Below are 25,667 nucleotides of genomic sequence, written 5' to 3' on the forward strand. Positions count from 1 at the left end.
TTGATTTTTATTATCAGTATCTTTATAAAACTGACCTTCATTTGTCTTTGGGGGACGGAAACATTACATAAAAATGTACAGATAGGATAACATCAGCAAATTACATGCTGCAATATTGTATGTAGTACATATTACCAACAATAAGATGTACAAAAAAAGGACAGTGCTAAGTGCAGTTCTTTGTAACTAGAATATGTCATAATCAGGGGACTACCTGTATTATTAAGCAGTCGGTATTCAAATTTCCCCAAATGTCTAATACACTTAAAAAAATTATTATGGAAATGTTTAAAAATATGCAAAAGCAGAAAGAATGCTAAAATGAAAAATCATGTGCTTATAATCCTGCTTCAAAAATCGACTCATGATAAATCTTTCATCCGTGCCTTTACCCATGTTCCACCCACCCTTCAGATTATTTTGAATCAAGCCTCAGACATATAATCTTAAATGTTTTCTTGACAGTTTGTTTGAATCAGGACGGCATCAGTTCTATGCATTGCAGGTGGTTGATAGCCTTTAGTCTACAGATTCTTTCTCTCTCTCCTTTGCTGCTAAATAAATCAGGACAGAGTGGGGAAGGGTACATATACAGATGGAAGTTATTTTTGTGGGCTTTCCAGCATTAATAATATCACTTAAAACAGAAATGTAACCTGGTGAGGGTGGGTCCTGCCTGGCGCGCAACCCCTCAAGTCAATTGTACGAAACCAGGCCTTTAAGAAAGAGAAAGTGGACTTTATTGTAAGCTGGTCAAGCAAGGCGGTTGGAGACTAAGTCTCAAATCAAGCTCCCTGAGGATGGAAGCCCTGGTGGCTAGTGGTTAAATGCTATAGCTGCTAACCAAAAGGTCAGTGGTTCAAATTCACCAGGCACTCCTTGGCAACTCTACGGGGGCAGTTCTACTGTGTCCTACAGCATCACTATGAGTCCGAATGGACTTGATGGCAATGGGTGGGTGGAGGCTGGGGATTCTAGGGCAGTTAAACAACTGGGGATACTGAACTTATGCATAGTTCACGAAGCTTCTGAGAATAGGCGGGCAATCCCAGGAACTAATTAACATGTGTGTGGGTATGCAATATGGCGGCTAGGGGACTGTTTTTTGGGGGGTATGACCCATGAAGTTCATCTAAGGACAGCATTGCGGCTTATTGCCCATGTCCGAATGGAAGTGGGCAGGGAGTGAAGCGGCCTTGAGCAGAGGAGCAGTGAGGTGGTCTTGGGCTGCTACACAGAACACCTCATCAGGAACTCACAGACCTGGGGTGTGATGGGAGGATGGAGAACAGTTCGATCCTTTTGGTTACATTCCAGGAGGTTACAGAAACAAACAAACAAGGGCCATGCCTGGACCAGTGATGAGTGCGTGACAGGAACCATGCATTAGACTCTGCGTTCCTCCCTGGTTTCCCCCTTCCGTCAGTTTTGGCCTCTAAGTATTCCTTGCCAACTCAACAGTGCAACAATACACTTAGGAAGATGGTTTTTATACTTAATGCAGCCTTTTCAGTTGCTTGCAGCAAGAGAATTGGTCAAGGTATCTATTCTGCCATATTGCCAGAAACAGAAATCTTCATCTAATTTTCACTTTACCTTGTAAGGTAGCTATTATTGTTACTGCTTTGTAGATAAGAACACAGGTTCAGAGAGGAAAGTGAAGTTCCCAAGGACACACGTAGGATTAGGACTAAAGCCTATTTCAGTGTTTCTTCAAATAGACTTCCCATAGTCTATGCTCTGGAGCCCTGGTGGCACATTGGTTAAGTGTTTGGAAGCTAACTGATAGGTCGGCAGTTCAAATCCACCAGATGATCCTTGGAAACCCTATGGGAGTAGTTCTACTCTGTCCTATACATCGCTATGAGTCTATGCTCTAAGGAATCCTGGTGATGCAATGGTTAAGCACTCAGCTACTAAGTGAAAGGTTGGTGGTTTGAAACTACCCAGAGGCTCCTAGTGATCCTGGTAAAAGACCTGGTGATCTGCTTCTGTAAAGATTACAGCCAAGAAAACCCCGTGGGACAGTTCCTCTCTGTCCCATGGGGTCACTGTGAGTCAGAATTCACTTGTCAGCATGTAACAACAAGAATAAAATTAAAATATTATTTTTGCTTTCATCTCGTATGTATTGTTTTTGCAAGTGATTACCAAGTTGTTAGGACACAAATACTTATTATTTGGCCCTATCTCCTCAATAAACAAAACTGTTAGGTATTTCTTTTGGCCTAGGGGCACTGTGAAAAAAATTACTGAGCCACTAAGGGTGCCATGAACAGAGAAAGTCTGGGAGCCTCTGCCCTAGGGTGGCGATATTGTTCTCAGTTGCTGCTGAGTTAGCCCTAACTCATGGCGATCCCATGAAATTAGTTTAAAAATGACCAAACTGCTACTCGGCCCACAGGGCTCAATGCAACATCAAGTTGTTGTTGTTAGCTGCCGTTTAGCTGGCCCCCGACTCCTGGTGGCCCCATGCTGCCCTGTCCTGCACCACCCCACGATCAGCTGCAGAACGTTTAGCTGGCCCCCGACTCCTGGTGGCCCCATGCTGCCCTGTCCTGCACCACCCCACGATCAGCTGCAGAGCAGACTGTTGTCATCCACAGGCTTTTCACTGGCTGGTTTTTGGAAGTAGATCACCAGGTCTCTCTTCCTAGTCTATCTCAGTCTGGAAGCTCTGCTGAAACTTTGAGCGTCATAGCAGTGCGCAAGCCTGCCCTGACAGACGGGTGGTGGCTCAGTGGTAGAATCACTACGTTAGACCTGAGCATTCTGGATGAGGAGCCCCGGTGGCACAGTGGTTAAGTGCTCAGCTGTGAACCAAAAGGTTGGCCATTCAGATCCACTAGGCATTCCTTGGAAACTCTAGGGAGTAGTTCCGTTCTGTCCTGTAGGGTCCCTATGAGTCGGAATCGAATTGATGGCCATGAGTTTTTGGTATACTGGATGATATTTTTTCCTTCTGATCTGGAGTCATCCAGAATGTGTTCTGACTCACTGTCTTGCTCTCCGACACTACTGTAGTCTTAATTCTTGATGATTTCCCTAAGCACGTCGATGGCCCTTCTCTCATGCTGGCCTCTCGTGTCTTTAAACGTCTGTCTTCCAATGACCTTGTCCTCCACCCCCTCAGCCACTAACTTCCTCTGCATCCTCGTCATTATCACACCTTCAGGTACTCCGACTCCAGCAATTCTTTGACCCTCCCTCCTGCCTCCCTCACATCCACTGACACCATCTTTTCACTGACAACCATCTACCCTTGGTGTATCCTCTTTTCCTCCTTCACAGTTTAAATTCTATGATCAATCATTATAATCCCTCCTTCGCATACTCCCTCCACTTCCTTGCCCTTCTCTTGTTTCATTATACTTGCTTCAGAAAACCACTGCTGTGGTTGAATCAAGCCCCCTGCCTTCTCTGGGCCTGTACCTATGTACCTGAACTATTACAAAACCTCCTAACTGCCCCTCAAATCCATCTCCGTGCATCAGCCAGAATGATTTTCTAATGTCACTTTGTAAAAACAGTGTGGGGGCAGTGTATGACCTCTTCTAACTTCCCAAGGGGGAAGGAGAATCAAGATCAACAGCCCAAGGCTGACTCCTATGAGGCAGAGATCAGACATGCCTCCTCTCTCTGCCATCTGTACCAATTCTGACACCAACCGTCCCTCCCACAGCACTCTCTACTTCTCTGCTGGGTTCAATAATTCATTGCAGTGGCCACACAGAACTCACAGACGATACCACAATTATGGGGTCTATTTTTTTTAGGTTACAGTTCAGGTTCAGAAACACTCAGGATACAGTTCTTCCATCAGGACAGCCTTTTCCCAGCCATGCTCGGGGGCACACCTCTCCCTGGCCCTCTGCCTCTGCTCTGCTTGGGCAAGTGTTAGACAGCTCTTTTAGCTCTGCTGATAAGTGCTCAGAGGCACCCCACCCCACCAGCAAGCCCCCTTCCCCAAAGGCACTCAGCTTTCTCACTCACATCTGCTGTCCTTCCTCTGCCACTGCTTCTCCATCTCTCTCTCTCTCCTGTTTCCAGAAGCTTCCCAGCCCAGGGATGCCGGGTCCAAAGGATGCGCCCTCTGCTCCTGGCCGTTCTTCCTTGGTGGTGGCAGGATCTTCTCTTTCCCACCTCTGGGGTGGCTCATTTCAAGCCCAGTGGGGTGACAAAACTGACCAATCCCCTTGGTGAGCCAGAATTACGCTGTTTGCACAATCCCATCCAATCACTTGGGTGGGAGTTACAAGACCATGGCGAGAAGGGCCACACAAAAGTGATCCATTGCATCACACACTCTATTGCTTAAAACCTTTCAGTGGCTTTCCACTGTCCTTTCCACAGTCAAAACACGCCGACATAATTTATGCGCTGGCCTCTACTTGCCTCTTCAACCTCCTTTTCCAGCTTTCATCCCTTCTTCCAGCCCACCCTGCTCTGCCCTTCATAGTCTGCAGTTACTGGAACACTGCCTGTGCTCTTTGCACATGTTCTGTCTGTTGGGAGTATGTCCCCGAAGATAACTCAAGCTTTCAGTCTTTGTTGGGGTGTATCTGTCTAGGAAGCCTCCCTGATACCTCCCACAGAATGTCCCCCAGGAGCAGTCCCAAATCTGTACTGCAAGTGCCTGTTTACTTACTTGCTTCCCTCACTAGACTAGAAGTTTTTGAGGGCAGGAAACGTATTTTGTTCACTGTTGTTTATTCACTAAAGGGGTCTGGCATATGAAATGTACACTGTAAGTAATTGTGTGGACCGATGCATGTATATCAGAAGAAATACAACCAGAACGCTCCTTAGAAGCTAGGGTGGTGAGGCTTCATCTTGCTTACTTTGGATACATTCATCAGGAAAGACCAATCGCTAGAAAACGAAGTCATGTTTGGTAAAGTAGAGGATCAGTGAAAATCAGGGAAATCTTTAACAGGATGGGTTGACACAATTGCCCAGGGCTGGATTAACCAGTAAGCAAGGTGCGCACCAGTTGACGTTAAACAAGGCGCACACAGGCTGACTTGTGTTTACTTAGTAATCTGTAGTGAACAATTTTATGAGTTTCACCATGCCTTTGAATTTGTTCACTACAGATTAGTAAGTAAGCACACATAAGCCTGTGCATACCTTGCTTTTGGGTAATGAGCCCTACAAATGCCACAACGGGCTCAAACATACCAATGATCATGAAGGTGGCGCAGGACCAGGTAATGTTTCGTTCCGTTATACATAAGGTTGGCATGAGTGAGAGCCTACTTGACGACAACTAACAAGCAACCACAACAATATACATGCCTTCCCATGGCCATCTTTTACTCTGTAAAAAAAGGTAATATATATCTGGAAGAATTCAGTCTTGGTGAACCAAGCCAGGTCCAAACTTCCTCTCTCAGTTTCTGTGGCTTATGCTCATTCTCCCTTATTATTTTTTCTTTCAGCGTAATGTCCTGAATGCCTTAAAACAATCAACGTGATTGCTTTCAACATGAGTTACTGTGTGCACATCACCCAAAAGACGTGAGTACAAACCTCTATTTTTAATGGTTTTATGTTCTTAGTTTCTATTTTTTGGTATTTGAGAGATGTTTTCAAGGAATTTTTACTGCTGGATACAGTGGTTAAAAGACAACAAAAGCTATGCACTTACCCAGGGCTGTCCCTACAAGGGCTAAGGGTCTGTACTTTCATAGCCCCCTTGAAATACAAGTACGCGCAAAAAAAAAAAAAAAACCTGTTGCCATGGAGTTGATTCTGACTCATAGCGACACTACAGGACAGAGTAGAACTATCCCATAGGGCTTCCAGGAGTGGCTGGTGGATTCAAACTGCAGAGTTTCTGGTTAGCAGACCAATGCTTCACCACTGCACCACCAGGGCTCTGAGGTATCAGTAATGATCAAAATTTCAAAAAAGAAGCTTAAGGAAATTCAGAAAAGAAGAAGAAGTTGCAGTGCCCTTCAAAGAACTCCTGTAAATGTGGGGATCCAGGATGGTCACTTCAGTGGCCCTACCCCAAGGATCAGGTCAGCTTGCCTTGACTAGGAAAGATAGTCCTCTGAGACAAAGTAGAAAGATGAATGAACAAATGCAGGTAACTGGATAAAATTGAAATAGAAGGCTATTCATAAATTATGATAGCAAAAGGTAAAACATTATGGAATAGGCAAAAACAAAACCTTGGCAAAGCTTTTTGTGCCAAGGACTCTCGGGTTTGTATACATTTTATTATGCAGTTTTCATTTCTCTTTTTATCCTGTTGTCTAGAGAATACCACGTGTTTTTTTTCCCTCCTTACTAGAGGTTGCCTACCAGTTTGCACTAAAGTACGGTTAATATTGCCATACTCTGTGCTATAGAGGTGTTGCTGCCAAGGTCAATTAGCTCAATGTTTTCATTACCTGCTTGAGAAAATACAGAAAATAAACAAAACAAGAGCTTCGACTCTAATAGAAGAGAGTGGGAAGGGAAATTGACATACACCGGTAGTTTTCCTATACAGTTCACATATTTTTCAATATAGAAATCAAGTTTTGCTATTTGTTTTAAAGGAAATACTGCCATTTAGAGATACGCGTGAATAAATCACGATTAACAAGGGGTTGCCACTGTTTTTCTTAGGCATTTCAATGGATGACGTTCTTGTGTTACAGCTGGGAACTGGTCGTGAGCCAGTGGAACTGATGCTGTTTAAAATTATGATGTCTCAGAAAGCATGCAACCTGAATTTGTTGGGTTAGTCACAAGACGTTACAGTGCATTTATACAGCTCTATAAAATAGGGTTGCTAAGAATCCCAACCGACTCCAAGGCAACGAGCTCGGTTTTCTTTTTTATTAAATGGCAAAAATGAAAGGATTAGAAAAAAGAAACAAGTTATTTGAATATTTTGTCTCGCTAGTAGACAAATCCCAGGATTGCAAAGTCAGTTTTCAACAAGAATGCTCATTGTTTCCTAAGTAACCTGCAAACCCTTTTCAAGTACCTTAGGTAAGGGGGCAAGGAAAAGAACTGTTGGGCCTCTTCACTGACGTTTGCCGCGTGTGTGTCAATTACAGCAATTTTATAATAGCGACGCAGGAGCACCGATCAAACTGACGTGATCAAGAGCAGGAAAAAATGGTCCTTACGCGAAGTTTGTGTGTGTCTTGCTATAAAGTCCGCAATTAAAATCGTATGCAAGCATACACAACGTATACCAATTTCTAAAACATATTTAGTTGAAAACCGCCTTCGCGTGTCCCCGTGTTGCCTGTGGGACGGGGACCCAGGTACCTGCGCAGGTTTACGAACACCCAGGTACAACCTAGCAGGGGCACCACAGATGGGGGAGCGTGCTGGCGGCCCTGCCCGGCTCGACAAGCAGCCGCTCGGGCCCAGGGCGGCTTCACCCGGCCGACGGTGGGCCGCGACCCACGGCAGCCCCCCGACAGCCCCCCGACAGCAGCGTCAGCCCGAGCGCGGCCCTCTCCCCACCCGATGTCACTGCAAACGGACCGCCCGCGGCGCAGCCCCGCCGGCCGCACGCAGCTGCGCACGGGGCAGCGTGGTAGCACGGTCGGTGCCTGCGCTCGCGTCCTCCCCGGAGACGCCCCCGGGGACCGCAGGGCGGGACCAGCGCGCCGGGAGTCGGCCGGCGAGCCCTGGGGACGCGCGCGGCGGTGCGGGGGCGGTCACGTGCCGCGGAGGCGCGGCCCCCTCCGGTCGGCGGCGGCGGGAGGGCGGGGCCGGAGAGGGGCGGGGCCGGAGAGGGGCGGGGCCGGAGAGGGGCGGGGCCGGAGAGGGGCGGGGCCGGAGAGGGGCGGGGCCGGAGAGGGGCGGGGCCGGAGAGGGGCCGGCCGGCCGGCCGACGGCGAGCTGCCGGGCTCCGCGTCCGTCGTCCGGGGTCTCCCCGAATAAGGCGCGAGCTCAGCGCGTGCGCCGCGCGGAGGTGAGTGCCAGGCGGGGCGGGGAACGCGACTAGCGCGGAGCGCATGCGGGGTTGGACGCCGCAAGCCGGGAGGGGCGGGGAGGAGCCACGGCGCGCGCGCAGGGCAGCCGGAGAGGGAGGTGCGGTCAGGGGGCGGGGCGGAGGAGGAGCTACTGAGTGCGCGCGCAGGGCAGCCGGAGGGGGAGGGGCAGCCAAGGGGCGGGGTGGGGGAGGGGCCACGGAGTGCGCGCGCAGGGCAGCCGGAGGGGGAGGTGCAGAGGGCGGGGCGGGGGAGGGGCCACGGAGTGCGCGCGCAGGGCAGCCGGAGAGGGAGGGGGCAGTCACAGGGGTCGGAGGAGGAGCACGGAACGCGCGCCCGCGGGAGAGGGAGGGGCGGGGAGCAGCCGCGGAACGCGCGCCCGCGGGAGACGGAGGGGCGGGGAGCAGCGGCGGAGCGCGTGCCCGCGGGAGACGGAGGGGCGGGGAGCAGCGGCGGAACGCGCGCCCGCGGGAGACGGAGGGGCGGGGAGCAGCCGCGGAGCGCGTGCGGGGCCGGCCGCCGGGAGCGCGGGGCGAGTGCGGACAGCGCCGCGGCAGTGGGACTCCCGTGCCCGGCCCTCCGCTCCTGTCCGCCCCGGCCGACGGGACTGTGCTGCGCCGGAGCCGTGGCCCGCGAGGCTGGAGGAGGCGGCCGAGCCCGGGCATGGTGGTCTGGGGCGCCGCGGAAGGTGAGCGACCCCGGCGGGCGGGCGGCGGCGGGCGGCCTGAGGCGGCGGCGGGGAGGGCGGCCGGCGGCTCCGCGCGGGCTTCGGGCGGCGGACTGCGGCGGGGCCTGGGCGGCCCGCGCGCCCTCACGCCGCCAGCTGCCGGGTTATGTAACGCGTGACCTCCCCTTCCCTCGCCGCCATGGCGCGGCCGGCCTCGGCGCCGCCGCCGTCCCCCCGGAGCGCACGCGGCCTTCCGTGCGCTCCCGCCGGCCCTGCCCGCCCGCCAGCCCTTCCCGCCCGCCCTGCCCGGCCCTTCCCGCCGGCCCTGCCCGCCCGCCCTGCCCGCGCCGCCGCCTGGGCTGCGCCCTCAGCTCCGCGCCATTCATTCGTGCGCGCGGCGGCCCTTGGTTCAGCCCGCGTTTGCACAGCGCCGACTGGGTGCCCACCGCCGGGGTCCCCATCGGCCTCCTGCAGCATCCACGCCCCCCGTACACCCTGCCGCCCCCCACCCCGCAGTGACCCCAGAATCGGCAGCGAAATCTCGGAGGGCAATTTTTATTTCCCTGTTTTTCATGGTGTCTCCTGCGTTCCTTGGCTATGCAGGGCACCTTTCCCCACCTGTCCTTACGAGGCCCTTTCACACTTGCGCACACCCTTAAAATGATGCAGCCCCCGCTTGGACAGCAAGGGCCCTCTCGCTGTGCATTTTACGGCTTTGCTGCCTGTGTGCCAGCAAATAGCCTTAGTATTATTACCCCTTAATTGACTTTCCCTTGTTTAACAAAATGCTGCAGATGGCGTAAGTCCACTAATTCTGTCGGGATCTTCAAGTCTTCTACGGTAACGTTTAGGTGAAAACGTAGAGTAGCACCTACCCTGAAAAGGGCATGGAACTCTTAGGGTGTTACGTAACAATTCTAATTCCCGGGATCTGCCTGGTCTCTCCAGCCTTTCGCTTCGCTCGTTGAGAATTAATCGTTTCCACGTTAGTCAGCTTTGGGCACACCATGGCCCTGGTTCTTCTGTGGAGAACACAGTAACCCAGCCCCAGGGGTGCCGACCCCCAGCGCTCCGAACTTCAGGTCTGTTTTCCCACAGCGCCTGGTCTTTGCCCAGGCAGGTGCTGCTAATGTGCCAGTCGCTTCGTTCCTGTGCTTAGTACGATGGACTGTGCGGACTCACCTTAAGTCCCTCACCTAGGAATCTTCTCCAGTCTTATGCTCTGTTTATTTGGCACTTAAGAGTTACGGTGGAGCCCTGGTGGCACAGTGGTTAAGAGCTCGGTTGCTAACCAAAAGGTCAGCAGGTGGACTCCACCGGCTGCTCCTTGGAAACCCTGTGGGCCTATGCAGCAGTTCTGTTCTGTCCTATAGGGTCTCTATGAGTTGGAATCGACTAGACAGGAACGGGTTTGCTGTTAGGAGGATTATCTTTTCTTTTTCTTTGACTGCCTTGTTGAGGGCGTATTCTACACAGAACTCCTGTCGGTCTTTATGTTAGTAAGCCTATCCCTATTTTATATTAAATATTCCTTTTTCTTTTTTTAAACTTGGGACTTGTTCTTCTAGGATTAATTTCTATGAAATCTTAAGTATAAAATAATATTTCAAAATAATGTGTTTGAGTATGTAAGATCACTCCATTTTCCCCCACCCCCAACTTTATAACTCGTTATACATAAGGGAATCTAAACGGTCTTCAGCAGCAACGGATTAGTCATTACCAGTGAGAAGTTACAACTGCATGTAATACAGCCATGCATCACTTAACATCCATGATACATTCTGTGAAGTAGCATGTTTTTTTTTTATGTGATTTCTACGGTGTGTGAACACCTGGATCTGCGGGGCTCCCAGGTGTAGGGGCCTGGGCACTGCTTTATGGTGCCTTGATGCTTCAGGTGAGTGCTGGGCCGGGTCCTGCCCAGAGCCGGGTCCTGCCCAGAGCCCGGTCCTGCAGCCTGGTGAAGGTTACTGTGGGGAGGATCGGGGAGTCAGCCTGGGCAGCAGGGGAGCTGTCTCCACGACCCGGTGCCTTGCTCCAGCTGGGCCCTGTCATGCCTGCTGACCTTGGGAGCTCCGGAGCAGGGTTGGGAAGCCCACTCCTCCCAGAGGCAGCAGCGCCTGTACCTGCAGGTGGGGGATGATGGGGCAGGCTGTGGGCATCCTCCAGAGAGCACTCTCCAGATCATGGACTTACATGCAGTCAAACGTAGCCTGAGTGGACGTTATGTGGTGCGTAAGTGTATGTAATATATTTGATAGTCGTCTCTTTGATAGCTGCTGTGGTGGAGAGATAAGAACTTTGGAGTTAGATGCAGGCTTAAATTCTGGCTCTGGCAATTATTAGTTGTGTGAGTTTGGACAAGTTACTAACAGCTCTGATTTTTTTTTTTTTTTTTCATTTGTAAAGACATTTTCTGTTGTGAGTAGCTAAGGACTAAATGAGTTCTTAAATGTAAGGCAGCTAATGAGTCCCTGTCATACAGTGGGTGCTTAGTAAATACACATTCCCTTTGGTATATCTGTATTATAGTTCACAGTCTAGATTGAGCCAGCATGTGCTGGAGACAAAGCATGTGGGAAAAGCTAACCAAAAGATGTGATAGGGTACCCAAAGCAAGCTCACTGCTGTGGAGTTGATTCCAACTCATAGCAACTTTATAGGACAGAGTCGGACTGCCCCATAGGGTTTCCAAGGTCATAATCTTTACAGAAGCAGACTGCCACATTTTTCTCCTAAGGAGCAGCTGGTGGGTTCAAGCCACCCACTTTTCGGTTAGCAGCCGAGCTCTTAACCACTGTGCCACCAGGGTTCCTTTCTGGTGATGAGATAGGTAGCCCCAAATAAAGGAACAAACCCTGAACTCGAGTATTGCTTTTTAGGAATGTAAAGGTGTATGTGGTATATGATAAATCGTAGCGTGTGTTACACCAGACATTTTAAAATAAAGACGTACTTTTCATTTCCTTCCTTCTCATAAACACCGACCTAAGTATTAATGTGCGTATTAAAAAAGAATCTCTGATCTCAAAGTCAAGTGACGAATGGGAGTTGAGGGGAGGAGTGATGGCTCACAGGTATAAAAAGTCATTTTTAGAGATAGTGAGGTTGCAGGCTCTTGTTTTAGGATCTTAACTACTAATCATCAGCGCATGAATCCTAGTCTGAGCTCCGGTGTCTCTTGATGGGCTGCCCTCCCTGAGCTCACTGCCTTTCCTACTCCTTTTCTCACTGCTGCCCATGTAACAGCCAGATTGATCTTTTAAAGACTTAAATCCGGGTGTCAGTCTCTTGCTCAAACCAAAAACCAAACCCTCGAGTCAATTCCAACTCACAGAAACCATAGGACAGAGTGGAACTACCCCACAGGGTTTCCAAGACTGTAAATCTTTACAGAAGCGGACTGGAGCATCTTTTCCTCCTGTGGAGCAGCGGGTGGGTTCAAACTGCATGAGCTGCTGTGCCACTAGGGCTCAAAGTCCTCCAGAAGCTTTCCATTACGCTTAGAATAGAATCTGAACTCGTTACCATAGCTCGTCAGAGTGTTACGTGATCTGGCAGCTGCCAGCTTCTTACTTCCCGTCTTACCACTTGACTCTTCATCACCCTGCCGCAGCCCCATGGTCCTCTTGCTCTTCCTCGAACAAACCACATTGTTCCTACCTTAGGGACATTGTACTTGCTGTTCCTTTACCTGGACCACCTCTTCCTCCAGGTGGTCATGGCTCTTGCCTTCACATCCTTCTGTTTGCTGCTGCTGCTCAAAAGTCACCATCTCATCAGAGAGGCCCTCCCTGATCCCTGAAATAGATGCCCCCTCGCTATCACTTTTGATTCTTTCGTTCTTTATTTTTCTCCACAGCATTTCCTGCTAGGTGAAGATAAGGTAAAGATGCACCATTTGTTGACTTCTTTGTCAGTTTCCCTCATTTGTCTTGTTTGCTCCCAGACCTCTTCCTTTTGAGGATAGGGAGTGTGTCTGAAGTGTTCACGTATGTACTCAGTGCTTAGAACTGTGCCTGGCATATAGGCTTTCAATACCCACTGCCGTCAAGTCGATTCCAACTCACAGCGACCCTATAGGACAGAGTAGAACTGCCCTGTAGAGTTTCCAAGGAGCGCCTGGTGGATTCGAACTGCAGTCCTTTTGGCTAGCAGCCGTAGCACTTAACCACTATGCCACTGGGGTTTCCAGACTCTCAATAAGGTGTATTAAGTGAATGAAGAGCATAGTTGATTTGAACATCAGTTCTGGACTCAGACAGCCTGCCTTGGAATCCTGGGTTCTACCAGTTCCTGACTGTGGCCTTGGGCAAGTTGATACCCATTTGGTACTCACCATCATGGTGATATCTCATAGGGTCACAGTGAGCATTAGTTAAGCTAATCTGTATAAGATGCTGTTGTTAGGTGCTGTCGAGTTGGCTCCAGCTTGCGTATAACAGAACAAAATGCTGCCGGGTCCTGCACTATCCTCAGAACAGTAAGTATGTTTGAGCCCATTGTTGAGCTACTGTGTCCGTCTGTCTTGTTGAGGGTCTTGCTGTTTTTCACTAACCCTTTACCAGGCTTGATGTCCTTCCCCAGAGATTGGTCCTTCCTGATAAGCGTCTAAAGCGAGCAAGACAAAGTCTTGCCGTCATCACTTCTACGGAGCATTCTGGCCGTACATCTTCCAGGATAGATTTGTTCATTCTTCTGGTAGTCCATGGTATTTTCAGTATTCTTCACCAACACCATAATTCAAATACAACAATTCTTCAGTCTTCCTTTTTCATTGTCCAGCTTTTGCATGCATATGAGGCGATTGAAAATATGGCTTGGGTCAGGCGCACCTTAATCCTCAAAATGACATCTTTATTTTATTTTATTCTCTTTTAAAATGATATTTGAAAATAGTTTTTCCTAACTCACTTAGGTTTTTCTGTTTTTAACTGTGAAAACCATTGTTGGTAGAGATGAACAAAGGGCAACATTTGGCCAGTGAGACCTCTCAGATTTTTCATTCTAGGCTTGCATTTTTGCATGAGATAAAGGGTCAGTCATTGAATGTCATATTTATTACTTTTTTGATGAATTGGCTGCCAAAGTTCTATTTATGGGAACTCCTTTTTAAAATAATATATTTTGTGGGTATCTAGAAAGTATTAAAAAATAAACTGTTGAGAATGATGACTGGTGTTTGGTCTCAGTGTGTAAGCTTTGTTATTCTTAGATCTGTGGAAGATACTAAGAGTGATTATCTCAGCAGCCACCCACCAGAGTAGCTTTTATGCGTTTCCCTTTGAAGTTCAGCTGGAAACATGATTGTGGTGATGAAAGGCCTTGCTGGAGGCTGACGACAGGAAGATCCTTGAAGATCCAGTTGAAGTATGAGTCTTGTAGTATTTGGGAAAGTAGAGATGTTTTATCATCTTGACTATGTTCAATTTCTACCTTTTTTCATTATGGGTTTCTCCCCCAAATTGTATTTGGTTCTTCATTGTGGCTTAAAGTAGCCCAGCTATACTTTATATTTTCTATTACTTTTCTGTTTTTCTTTTGGTGGTGTGAAATTTTTTTTTTCTTCAGTATTTACAGAAATAGGAAAGAATTGGTAGGGGACAAGCAGTGATTTTGTACTAACAGATACTTTGAGCTAATGTAACTTGAGTTACTCATAAACTAAGATTCTGCCTGTGGTAAGAACTGATTTGCACTTGCATAATGCCAGTCATTGTTACTTAGTCCACTTGTTCTTAGTAAAATGGTAAGAAGGTTACTCTATTGTATTTTCTCAGTCTGAACTTTAATAGGTAATAGGATCCTAAACTTTGGGCCTTAAGTTAAAAAAAAAAAAAAAAAACACTGCTTTGTCTGTGTTACATTTGCTCTGAAATGTAATAATAATTGCCAAGGTATTAGATGTTTTCTGGGTGCCAGGCTTTTTACTAAGTGCAGTATCTTATTTAATATTCACAGCCAGCATATAAGGTGGGCATAGGTATAGAGAAACAGATGCAGAGAGGTGGCCAGGTCGTGTAGATGAGAAAGGAGCCAGAATTTCAGTGTATTTCTAACCCAAGCTCATGACCGCTCTGCGGGGAGATACATACAAACCCAAAGGTTTCTGTTCAGAAACCTGCTGTTCTGTTTTCTCATGTTACTCCTGTACGTCGTTCCTCTTAACTACTGGTTCAAATGTGGAACATTTTAATAGGTTGATGATACACAAAATCATTTATAGTTATTTTTCCTCGTTTTTATTTTAAAAGTTATTAAAATAAGTCACACAAGCATCATACGTGCCATGGTAGGTCACCTTTGTAAATATTTCAGGAAGTTTTCAGATATAGAATTTTTTTTTACATGTAGTTGACATGCGTCATTTAGGAGGATGAAAATGACTAAGTTTGCTTAAGGTTAAAATAAACTTCAGGTAGCAAGTAAATGCTTAATGGAGGTTATTAATGATTCTGCTGATTCGCTTTGTTATTTTTGTTTTTAGTAAGTAAAGAGGGACACAACTGGTAGACCATTTTTACACCAGGGTAAGTGTTCATGATTTTTGGCATCTTCTTGTGAGAATTTTTTAATTTGTATGTTTATCTAAATTATGAGTTGTTGACTTCTCAACACTTAATGAGATTCAGAATACCAGTGCCAAGAGGGAACTATATCGATTTTATGGGCTATGACCTTATTTTTTACTGGAGGAAAATGAGATCCAGAGAGTCCTTGGACTTTTTAAAAAGAAGAAATAGGATTAGAATTTAGGACAGCTTGAGAAACATTTTAAAGGCTGATGTGGTGGTGAGGCCTTGTGTCTGAATTAAGAGATTAAGTGGGGTAGGCAAATAACTTTGTTGTGATGAGTAACCAAAATGTTGCTTACTGGCTTCAGTCATTCCTGATCATACTGAAGGCTGAAAAACTTGGAGATTTAGTCTTTAAACAGAAAATAATGACTGGATGTTACATTCTCTAAACTTCGTCATTCCTGAACTTGAGATCAGTAAGAATGGACTTGATGCTTTTTTTTTTTTTTGAGAGTAGTGTTTGGCTTACAGAAAAATTAGCAGAAAATATAGAGTTCCTGTATCCTTTTTTGCTCCTACACAGTTTCTCCTATTATTAACATCTTGCATAGTGTGATATGTTTCTTAAAATTGATGGCCCAGTATTGATACATTATTGTTAACTGAAGTCCACAGTTTGCATTAGAGTTCACTCTGTGTTGTACAGTTCTGTGGGTTTTGGCAAAACGAATGTCAGGTATCCACCATTATGGCATCGTACGGGATAGTTCCACTACTCGGAAAGTCCTCTCTGCTCAGCCTATTCATCCCACCCGTCTTTTCCCCCAAACCCCTGGCAGTCAGCTTCTTTTTTTTCTTTTCCAGAATATCATGTAGTTGTTTTCGTATAGCGTGTAGCTTTTTCAGACTGGCTTCTTTCACTTAGCAATATGCATTTGTTGTCCCTCCATGTCTCTTTTGCGTGATAGCTGATGTCTCTTTATTGCTGAATAATACCCTGTTGTATGGATGCACCAGTTTGTTTGTCCACTCACTGATTGAAGAATACCTTGGTTGCTCTCAGCGTTTGGCAGTTATGAATAAGGCTGCTATAAACATGTATTAGTGTTTTGTGTGGATATAAGTGTTCAACTCATTAAATTCTTAGGAGCATGTTTGCTGGATCATCCGCTAAGCTTGTGTTTAGCTCTGTTGTTCCAGGCAAATGGAGACCAATTGTTGCACCTTGGATGACCGCTTGCAAGCTTTTAAGACCTCAGGCACTACACATCGAACTAGGAGGTAGAACAGAAGCACTAAACACGTTATTAGTACAGTTAACTGGAATGTCCCGTGAAACTAGGACCTGAAAGCTCCAAACCAGGGAAGCAAATCCCATGAGCTTTTTTGTTGTTTTTTTATAAGCAGCCTCAGCAGCTACTATTTTTCGGTCATCGTGAATATATGTCACACAGCTTTTGCCAGTTCAACCTTTTACCAGGTGTATAGCTTATTGACAGCAATTACAATAATTGGCTTTGCAACTCTACCCTTAATAACTGTATATTTCCACCACTGGCCCCCCCATTTTATTTTCATTTATGCTGGACAGTTCTGAATTTTAAATATCTTTTAACAATTTCTTCAGTATTTTGAGAGCATAATCAAAGTTCTTTTTGTAATGCTTCATACTTTAAAAAGTGCTTTCACTCAAGTTTTTCTTGTTTAATTCCTGTAAGAGTTTTGGGGAAAAGGTGTAGGGCAGTGGATCCTATTTAAGGGAGAACGACAGACACTTGTCGGTTTGAGACAATTAAAACTAGAACACATGTCTCTAGTAGTAACTCTGTGATCTTTTCCATTATACTAAAAATTGGAACAGGTTGCATTTGGATATATTTAGGTATATGGAAGAATTGCCTTCTGTTGAAAATTACAAAATTATCTTTTATTGATAAAATTGTATTTAAAATCTGGGTTGAGTTTTCATTTGAGTCAGATAATCTATAGAAATTATGTTGTGGGTAGAGTTATAATAAAATACTTTTGATGTGTCAAAAGTGCAGTAATTTTGGCTGAGAAAACTTAAATTTTGGTATTTGTTTTTGAATTTGTATTTTTAGATTTAGGTTGTTAGTCAGTTAAGTAGAAGGAAAACTGGATCAATGAAGAGATTTTGTTGAGGGGGTGGAGATGTTGATAATCTGTCGTGAATTTTAGCACTTGGCGTTTACTCACGCTGTTCAGGATTGTGGTGAGGAAGCTGAATAATATCCTTTTGCATATAGTTTATGCCCAATAGAAAATCTGATTTCCGATTGTCACTTAAACGTTATGTTGATTTTTTTCTGAACTCCCCGAATGTTTCTCAGAAATAGAATCTGTTAGTTAAGGTTGTTCTTGTGGCTGTTATCGTTAAGAGCTGTCGAGTCAATTCTGACTCATAGCAACCCCGTGTACAACAGAACGAAACACTACCCAGTCCTGCACCATCACAGTCGTTGGCTTTGTTTGAGCCCATTGTTGTAGCCACTGTGTCAGTCCATCTCGTCGAGGGTCTTCCTCTCTTTCAAACATGATGTCCTTCTCCAGAGACTGTTCCTCCTGATAACATGTCCAAAGTATGCGAGGTGAGGTCTCACCATCCTTACTTCTAAGGAGCATTCTGGCTGTACTTCTTTCAAGATAGATTTGTTTCTTCTTCTTACAGGCCACGGCATAGTCAGTATTCTTCGCCAATACTATAATTCGAAGGTGTCGATTCTTTGATCTTCTTTATTCATTGTCCAGCTTTCACATGCATGTGAGGTGGTCGAAAATATGGCTTGGGTCAGGTGCACCTTAGTGACATCTTTGTTTTTTTAACACTTTAAAGAGGTGTTTTGCAGCAAATTTTGTCCAGTGCAATATGTCATTTGATTTCTTGACTGCTGTTTCCACGGGTGTTAATTGTGGATCCAAGTAAAATGAAATCCTTGACAACTTCAGTATTTTCTCCATTTATCATGACGATGCTTATGGGTCCGGTTGTGAGGATTTTTGTCTTGGTTATGTTGGGGTATAATCCATACTGAAGGCTGTAGTCTTTGATCTTCATCAGTAAATGCTTCTAGTTCTCTTCGTTTTCAGCAAGCAAAGTTGTGTCATCTGGGTATTGCAGGTTGTTAATGGGTCTTCCTCTAATCCTGATGCCCCGTTCTTCATATAGTCCAGCTTTTTGGATTATTTGCTCGGCATACAGATTGAAAAAGTATGGTGAAAGATACAACTCTGACACACGCCTTTCCCGACTTTAAACCACTCTGTCTGCTTGTTCTGTTCGAACGCCTGCCTCTTGGTCTGTTCAGGTTCTGTGTGAGCACAATTAAGTGTTCTGGAATTCCCATTCTTCGCAATGTTATCCATAATTTTTTATGATCCACACAGTTGAATGCCTGTGCCTTGTCAATAAAACACAGGTAAAGTAAACATCTTTCTGGTATTCTCTGCTTTCAGCCAAAATCATCTGACGTCAACAATGATATCCCTTGTTCCACATCCTCTTCTGAATCCAGGTTGAATTTCTAGCACTTCCCTGTCGACGTACTGGTATAACCATTTTTAAATTATCTTCAACAAAATTTTACTTGCATGTGATATTAATGATATTGTTCGATAATTTCCACATTCTGTTGGATCACCTTTCTTGGGAATGGGCACGGTCGTGAATCTCTTCCAGTCACTTGGCCAGGTAGCTGTCTTCCAAATTTCTTGGCAAAGACGAGTGAGTGCTTCCAGTATTGTATCCTTTGTTGAAATTTCTCAGTTGGTATTCCATCAATTCCTGGTGCCTGGATTTTTGCCGGTGCCTTCAGTGCAGCTTGGACTTCTTCCTTCAGTACCATCAGTTCTTCGTCATATGCTGTCTTCGGAAATGGCTGAATGTCTACCAGATCTTTTTGGTACAGTGCCTGTGTATTCCTTCCATCTTCTTTTGATTCTTCCTGCGTCATTAAGTATTTTGCCCATAGAATTTTTCAGTATTGTGACTCGAGTCTTGAATTTTTTCTTCAGTCCTTTCAGTTTGAGAAATGTCAAGCATGTTCTTCCTTTTTGGTTTTCTAACCCCAGGTCTTTGCACATGTCATTATAATACTTCACTTTGTCTTCTTGAGCTGCTCTTTGGAATCTTCTGTTCAGGTCTTTTACTTCATCATTTCTTCTTTTGCTTTAGCTACTCTCCATTCAAGAACAATTTTCAGAGTCTCTTTTGATACCCATTTTGGTGTTTTCTTTCTTTCCTGCCTTTTTAATGACCTTTTGCTTTCTTCATGTATGATGTCCTTGATGTCATCCCACAACTCATCTGGTCTTTGGTCATTAGTGTTCAGTGCATCAAATCTGTCCTTGAGATGGTCTCTAAATTCCGGTGGAATATACTTAAGGTCATACTTTGGCTCTCGTGGACTTGTTTTCATTTTCTCCAGCTTCAGCTTGATCTTGCTTCTGAAGTTTTCATGGTCTGTTTGGCCCTGGCCTTGTGCTGATGATAATGAGCTTCTCCATTGTCTCTTTCTACATGTTAAGGTATAAAAGCCAAGCCAACCAAACCCATTGCCTTTGAGTCGATTCTGACTTGCAACGACCCTACAGGACAGAGTAGAACTGCCCCGTAGGGTTTCTAAGGAGCAGCTGGTGGACTGGAACTGCTGTCCTTTTGGTTAATAGTCATAGCTCTTGACTGCTCTACCACCAGGGCGCTTGTTAAGGTATGGAGTGCTGCATAAACTGTTACATTGAATAAGACTTTTGGCGACTTTTTCAAGCATGTGGCATCACCTTAGAATGACCTGTCATTTTAACAGGAGGGTTTTGTTGGGTCTTTTTTTTTTTTTTTTTTAAAAGGTGATGTGAAGTACTTGGCCTAAGACATGAGAAGTGTTCAGAAATAAAGCAGGGTCAACTTCTCTGACACATTCTGCTCTCTGTGTTCACTTGTAATTACATTTAACGTAAGAATTTGTAAGAAAAGAGATTCGTGAAAGATGAAACCAGTAGCGGACCTAGAAAAGAACGCGTTTGGCTGTATTTGAGTTACAATTACCCGGAAGGATTTGCCTCTTACTTATATGTTAGCATATGTGCTGGCTCGTGAATTCAGGGATCTAATGCATTGTATGGGTAAGAATACACAAAAATGCGAACTTCTGCTGAGAGATTTATGGATCTTGGTGTAGGTTAGGCTTAGGAGCCAGAGGGCCCCCTTGTTTGTGTGCGGGCCCCTCCTCCATTTACATACACAAATACACACTTCCTTCTGTAAAACTTGCAAACAAAATAAGATCCATAACTTCTCAGTGTGATACTCAAGGCCTTCTGTGTGTCTTCTCAGTCACCTTATTTGTTCAGTTACCACTTCCCTCTGTCATGTGCCCTACATACCAGTCCCTTTCAGAATGTCACTTTAAACGTTCTTCTGCATTTTTCATTGTGTTTTTGATTGTGAATTTTCCTTCTTCCTGAAATCCTGGTGGGTTTCATTTACTCCTGTTGTGCAAATAATTTCTTAGAGCACACCATAGCAACATTCTTTCTGCTCAGTATACCCCGCCTCATTACCTCTAAACTTCTTGGTGTCCTTGTCTCTGTGACCACTTACCACTCTAGCTTAAGTCAGTGGTTCTCGAAGCGTGTGCCTCAGACCATGGACATCAGCATTACCTGGGAACTGTTAGAAATACAGATTCCTGGTCCTACCCTAGACCTCCTGAATCAGAAACTTTGGGGGAGGGGCCCAGCAATCCACGATTTAACGGACCTCCCAGGTGATTCTGATGCTCGCTCTAGTGTAAGAAACACTGTCTAAATGCAGGCCCCTGTTTCTTTTTATTCCCGCCTTTATTTTCCAGCTGACTCCTGTCCCTGTTGCTAGACCTTGTGCTGTGGCCTCTCGATCTGTTCTATTGCCACTTCGAAGTTTTCTGCAGATAATCACTAGGCTTTCCTGTGAGAATGTACCGCTTCTCCCTAGTGAAGGTCGCTTGCTTCTACTCCTTCCTCTGGACTCACTCCCATCATGTCGTCCCCAGAACAGTCTTTTGTTTTCATTTGTAGCTTGACCCAGACTTCTGGACACGCTGACTTTGAGATGCATGTGGGACAGCCTAGTGGAGATGTTTAATAAGCAGTTGGGCCACATGGGTTTGGACTTCAGAGAAAGGGCCCTTGGCTCCCTTTCCTATAACCCCCCCCCCCCAAAAAAAAACTGTTGCAGCCAAGTCAATTCCCACTCACAGTGACCCTTTCCTGTTACCAGCTATAATGATCAGGTATAATTTGAAAACCAAACTCAGGTGAGAATTGGTGCTATGGATATCGATCAGAATGCCCAGGTAGAACGTGTAATGTGGGGATAGAAGAGTATGGAGATGGTATCCTGTGGAACAATGTAATTAAAGAAGCAGAAGAAGAGGAAATTGAGTAGGAACTGTCTGAGGAAGGAAAACAACCAGGAGAAAAGGATGTCATGGAGAGGGATGAAAGACCTATCTGATTACCTCTCTCTTTTTTCCTCTTGAATTCCATTTCCAAATTCTAAAATGTCATTGTTCAGCATATTGCTTGAAATCATTTAAAAGAATATGCTGAATATTTTTCTAAATATAGAATATAATTCATTATTCTTCTTTTGCCAAATCATAATTGTCTCTCTACTGTGTAGACTTATTAAGAGTTTGTAGTTTCCACCTGTTAATTTTTTTTAATTCACCCAGAAATATAAGAGCCAGTAAAGAGAGCTGTATTTGCTACTAGGTCAAAAAAAAGACTGTTCCTTCTGTTACCATGGAGTGAACACACTTGAGTGAGGGATAACTAGTGGGAGAATAACATTTGCACTAAGGTCAGGCAAAGAAAATAGATAAATTGATTTCTGTGTAGCCAAGGGCCAAATGGAGCAGACGCACAGTACACTTTTTAAGCATGGAATTTGACTTTGCCAAGGAGTTAAAGTAGGGATTTATAGTATCAGTGTTGGGAAGAACGCTCTGAGGGTACGGAGGGTTCTCGGAGTGAAAATCTTCTGAACTGTCAGATCGTTAGATCATCTGTTGTCATGATTTCAGCTGTAAAGGAAGTCAGGAAAAACGAGGAAGGGCGTTTGGAGAACAATTTCCCTACACTCTGGAAAGCTAGAGAAGGCAGTTCTCTGTACTTTATTAAAATGTTGTTTCCATTTCTTTCCCTTCCCTTCTGTGGAAATCTGTAATTCCAAGGGAAAATATTTTTGATTCTCTTAGAATACCCCTTCATCGTATTCTAGTGATCATCATTTGAAAAAAATTTTTTTTTTCTTTTTTTGAGCTTTTACTTGATGGATTAAAGTTCTTTGAGTTGTATGTTTATTGTGTGTTGATCAAGGTGGTATCTCACCTAATAGATGGAATTGTTTCCATTGCAGGAGAAAAAATTGGTGACAGGAAATGTTTCAGTACACTGAAAGTGAAGAAACCAGGTTTAAAAAAAAGGCTGACGAAGGGGAGGAGGTTCTGTTAGGTCAGGAATAATCTCGTTTAAATGTCTTGAACTTGGATTTTAATATTTTGAGAAATGCCTTAAATATGTTAAATACAGCCTTACTCTTAGAATGTAAATTGTTGGCTTAGTTTAGATACCTGGAAGAGCACATGTTAAAGAGTAGAAGACTGGAACCGGTAGTGCTTTTGTATTGTTAATTACAAGCTGTCTTGGAAGAAGTCCAGCTAGAATGCTCCTTAGTAGCGAGGATGGGGAGTCTTTGTCTCACATACTTTGGACACGTTGTCAGGAGGGATCAGTCCCTGGAGAAGGACATCATGCTTGGTAAATAAGAGGGTCAGCAAAAAAGAGGAACGAGATGGACTGACACAGTGGCTGCAGCAGTGGGCTCAAGCATAACAACGCTTGTGAGGATGGTGCAGGACTGGGCAGTGTTTGTTCTCTTGTACACCGGGTTGCTATGAGTCGAAACTGCCTTGATGGCACCTGACAACGACAACAACATTGTTGTTACAAGGTCATAATACCGTTTGCTGAGATGTTTGAGTTTTTTTTTTTTTTTTTTTTTAAGTAGCTTGTTGAGAGTTCCTTCAAAGTCAAAAGTGTGTGAGATGGGTCTGGAAGAAGGCTGTACTTCCCAGGTTATGAAATTTAAGAATCTCTGTAGTGCCCCTTTTAACTTCAGGATCTGTGTTGAGAACTATAAACCAAATCAAACCAGTTGCCATTGAGTTGATTCTGACTCATAGTGACTCTACAGGCGAGAGTAGAGCTGCCCCATAGGGTTTCCAAGGAGTGACTGGTGGATTTGAACTGCTGACATTTTGGTTAGCAGCCAGACACTTAACCGCTGTGCCACCAGGGCTCCTAAACCTGCAAATGTAGAGCATCAATATCGTTAAATAATCAAACTTTTAAAGATTAAGTATATTTCTGAAGTATATAGTTTTAATTTTATATATTTAGTTCCTGAAAATAGTTCTTTAGTGTGAAAGTCCCTGGGTAACACAGATGGTTTAGTCTCGACTACTAACCTGAAGGCTGGTGGTTTGAGCCCATCCAATGGCCCCGCAGAAGAAGGTTCCGGCAACATGTTTCCATAAAGATGAAAGCCAAGAAAGCTCTGTGGAGCAGTTCACTCTGTAACACATGGGGTTGCCATGAGTCGGAATCAGCGGTGGATTTTTGTGTGGAGCACCAAAGGGAACTATAGTTGTCTGCTACCCAGACCTCTTGTAGTAGTTGAGATGCAGAGAGACCGAGGTTGACCAGAGACCAGTGAAGCCCGTTAATGGCAGAGCTTGAACTAGAAAAGCCCAGTCTTACTCCAGTCTTTTATTCTTAGTCTTTTTTTTGTTGTTGTTGTTGTTAATAGAGTTTATATTGTACAGCAGTTTTATTTAGGTTTACCAAAAAATTAAGTAGGATTTAGAGTTCCCACATACACCCTCTCCCTCACCACACTCTCCCCTATTATTAACATCTGGCTTTTTTTATTTGGTGTGAGACATATGTTACAATTGCTGACCTAATACTGATACACATTTATTATTAACTCAAATCCATAGTTTACATTAGGGTTCACTCTTCGTGTTGTACAGTTCTAGGGATTTTGACATCATGTCATGTGTCCACCATGACAGTATGATAGGGAGTAGCTTCATTTCCCTAAAGTCCCCTGTGCTCCACCTGTTCACCCCAGCCTCTTCTCTCTCTCAACTCCTGGCAACCACCGACTTTACTGTCTGTATGGTTTTATCTTTTCCAGAATGTCATATAGTTGGTGTTATACAGTATGTAGCTTTTTCAGACTGGCTTCCTTCACTCAGTGATACACACTTAAGGTTCTTCAGTTCTTCTCTGTCCTTTAGGGTTGCTGTGAGTCAGCATTGACTCAATGGCACACAACAGCAATGTGTCTGTGACTTGATAGCTCTTTTTTTTTTTTAATTGCTGAATAGCATTCCACTGTATGGGTGTGTCAGGATGAGGCACTGGTCGTTCAGTGGTCCATGCGGGAGACCCAGGTTTGACTCCCATCCAGTGCGCTTCATGCGCAGCTATCCCGTCTGTCGGTGCAGGCTTGCTTGTTGCTGTGATGCTGAACAGGTTTTAGCGGTGCTTCCAGACGAAGATGGACTGGGAAGAAAGGCCTGGTGATCTGCTTCCTAAAATCAGCCAGTGAAAACCCTGTGGATCACAGTGATCCCACTCCCAGCTGATCATGGGATAATGGAGGATTGGGCAGTGTTTCCTTGTGGTGTGCACGGGGTTACCGTGAGTCAGGCTGGCTCGACGGCAGCTGCCAACAACCACAACAGGTGCACCAGAGTTTGTTTATCCACCGACCTATTGAAGGAACCCTGGTGGTTTCTAATTTTTGGCAGTTTCGAATAAAGCTGCTGTAAATTTTTTTTTTTTTTTTTAAACATCTGCGTGCAGGCTTTTGTGTGGGCCTGAGTTTTATAGGAGCGTGATTGCTGGCTGGCTCTTACGGTAAGCCTGTCTTAGCTTTGTAAGAAACTTCCACACTGTCTTCCAAAGTGGCCATACCATTCTGTATTCCCTATACGTAGAGCTTTTGATTCACTTCCGCTGTATCTTTAAGAAGCCCTGGTGGCACAACGGTTAAGTGCTCGGCTGCTGACTGAAAGGTAGGCGGTTGGAACACACCCAGTGACTTCTTGAAAGAAAAGCCCTGGCAGCCTGCTCCGGTGACGATTACAGCGTAGAACCCCCTATGGGCAGTTCTGCTGTGTCACCTGGGGTTTGAATGAGTCCAGGTTGACTCAGTGGCACCCAACAGCAACAACAACATGCTATGTGTTTACTTATGCTACAAACAGTAACAAGTTGATCGTTATTATTATTGTATTTATTTAGTTAGTGTTGAATGTTTATTTATCCAGCTACTCTTTTCATCTGGGAGAATTCCGCGTCGATACCTCTATCCGTAAGGATGTCCTTCAGCACAAGTTTACTGGAAGCAGGGACCTGTTTCTGTTTGCCTGAAAATGCCTGTGTTTCATCTTTCTT

General features: G+C 45.2%; 1 protein-coding gene across 7 annotated transcripts in view; it reads left to right on the forward strand.

Moving 5' to 3' along the window:
* The first annotated feature begins 7,826 nt into the window (after positions 1-7,826).
* The window catches only part of REV1 (REV1 DNA directed polymerase), a 108,610-nt gene continuing 90,769 nt past the window's right edge, over positions 7,827-25,667 (forward strand). For 5 of the 7 annotated variants that reach the window (XR_007513582.1, XM_049856541.1, XM_049856544.1 and 2 more), the window contains exon 1: positions 8,405-8,637. The gene's annotated coding sequence lies outside the window, so the exon portion shown is untranslated. Of the gene's footprint in view, positions 7,931-8,404; positions 8,638-8,982; positions 15,150-25,667 lie in introns of those variants that run through there. The other 2 variants (XM_049856542.1, XM_049856543.1) reach the window with 2 other exon arrangements.

This window comes from Elephas maximus, chromosome 17 (assembly GCF_024166365.1).
Source record: "Elephas maximus indicus isolate mEleMax1 chromosome 17, mEleMax1 primary haplotype, whole genome shotgun sequence".
Classification (NCBI taxonomy): Eukaryota; Metazoa; Chordata; class Mammalia; order Proboscidea; family Elephantidae; genus Elephas; species Elephas maximus.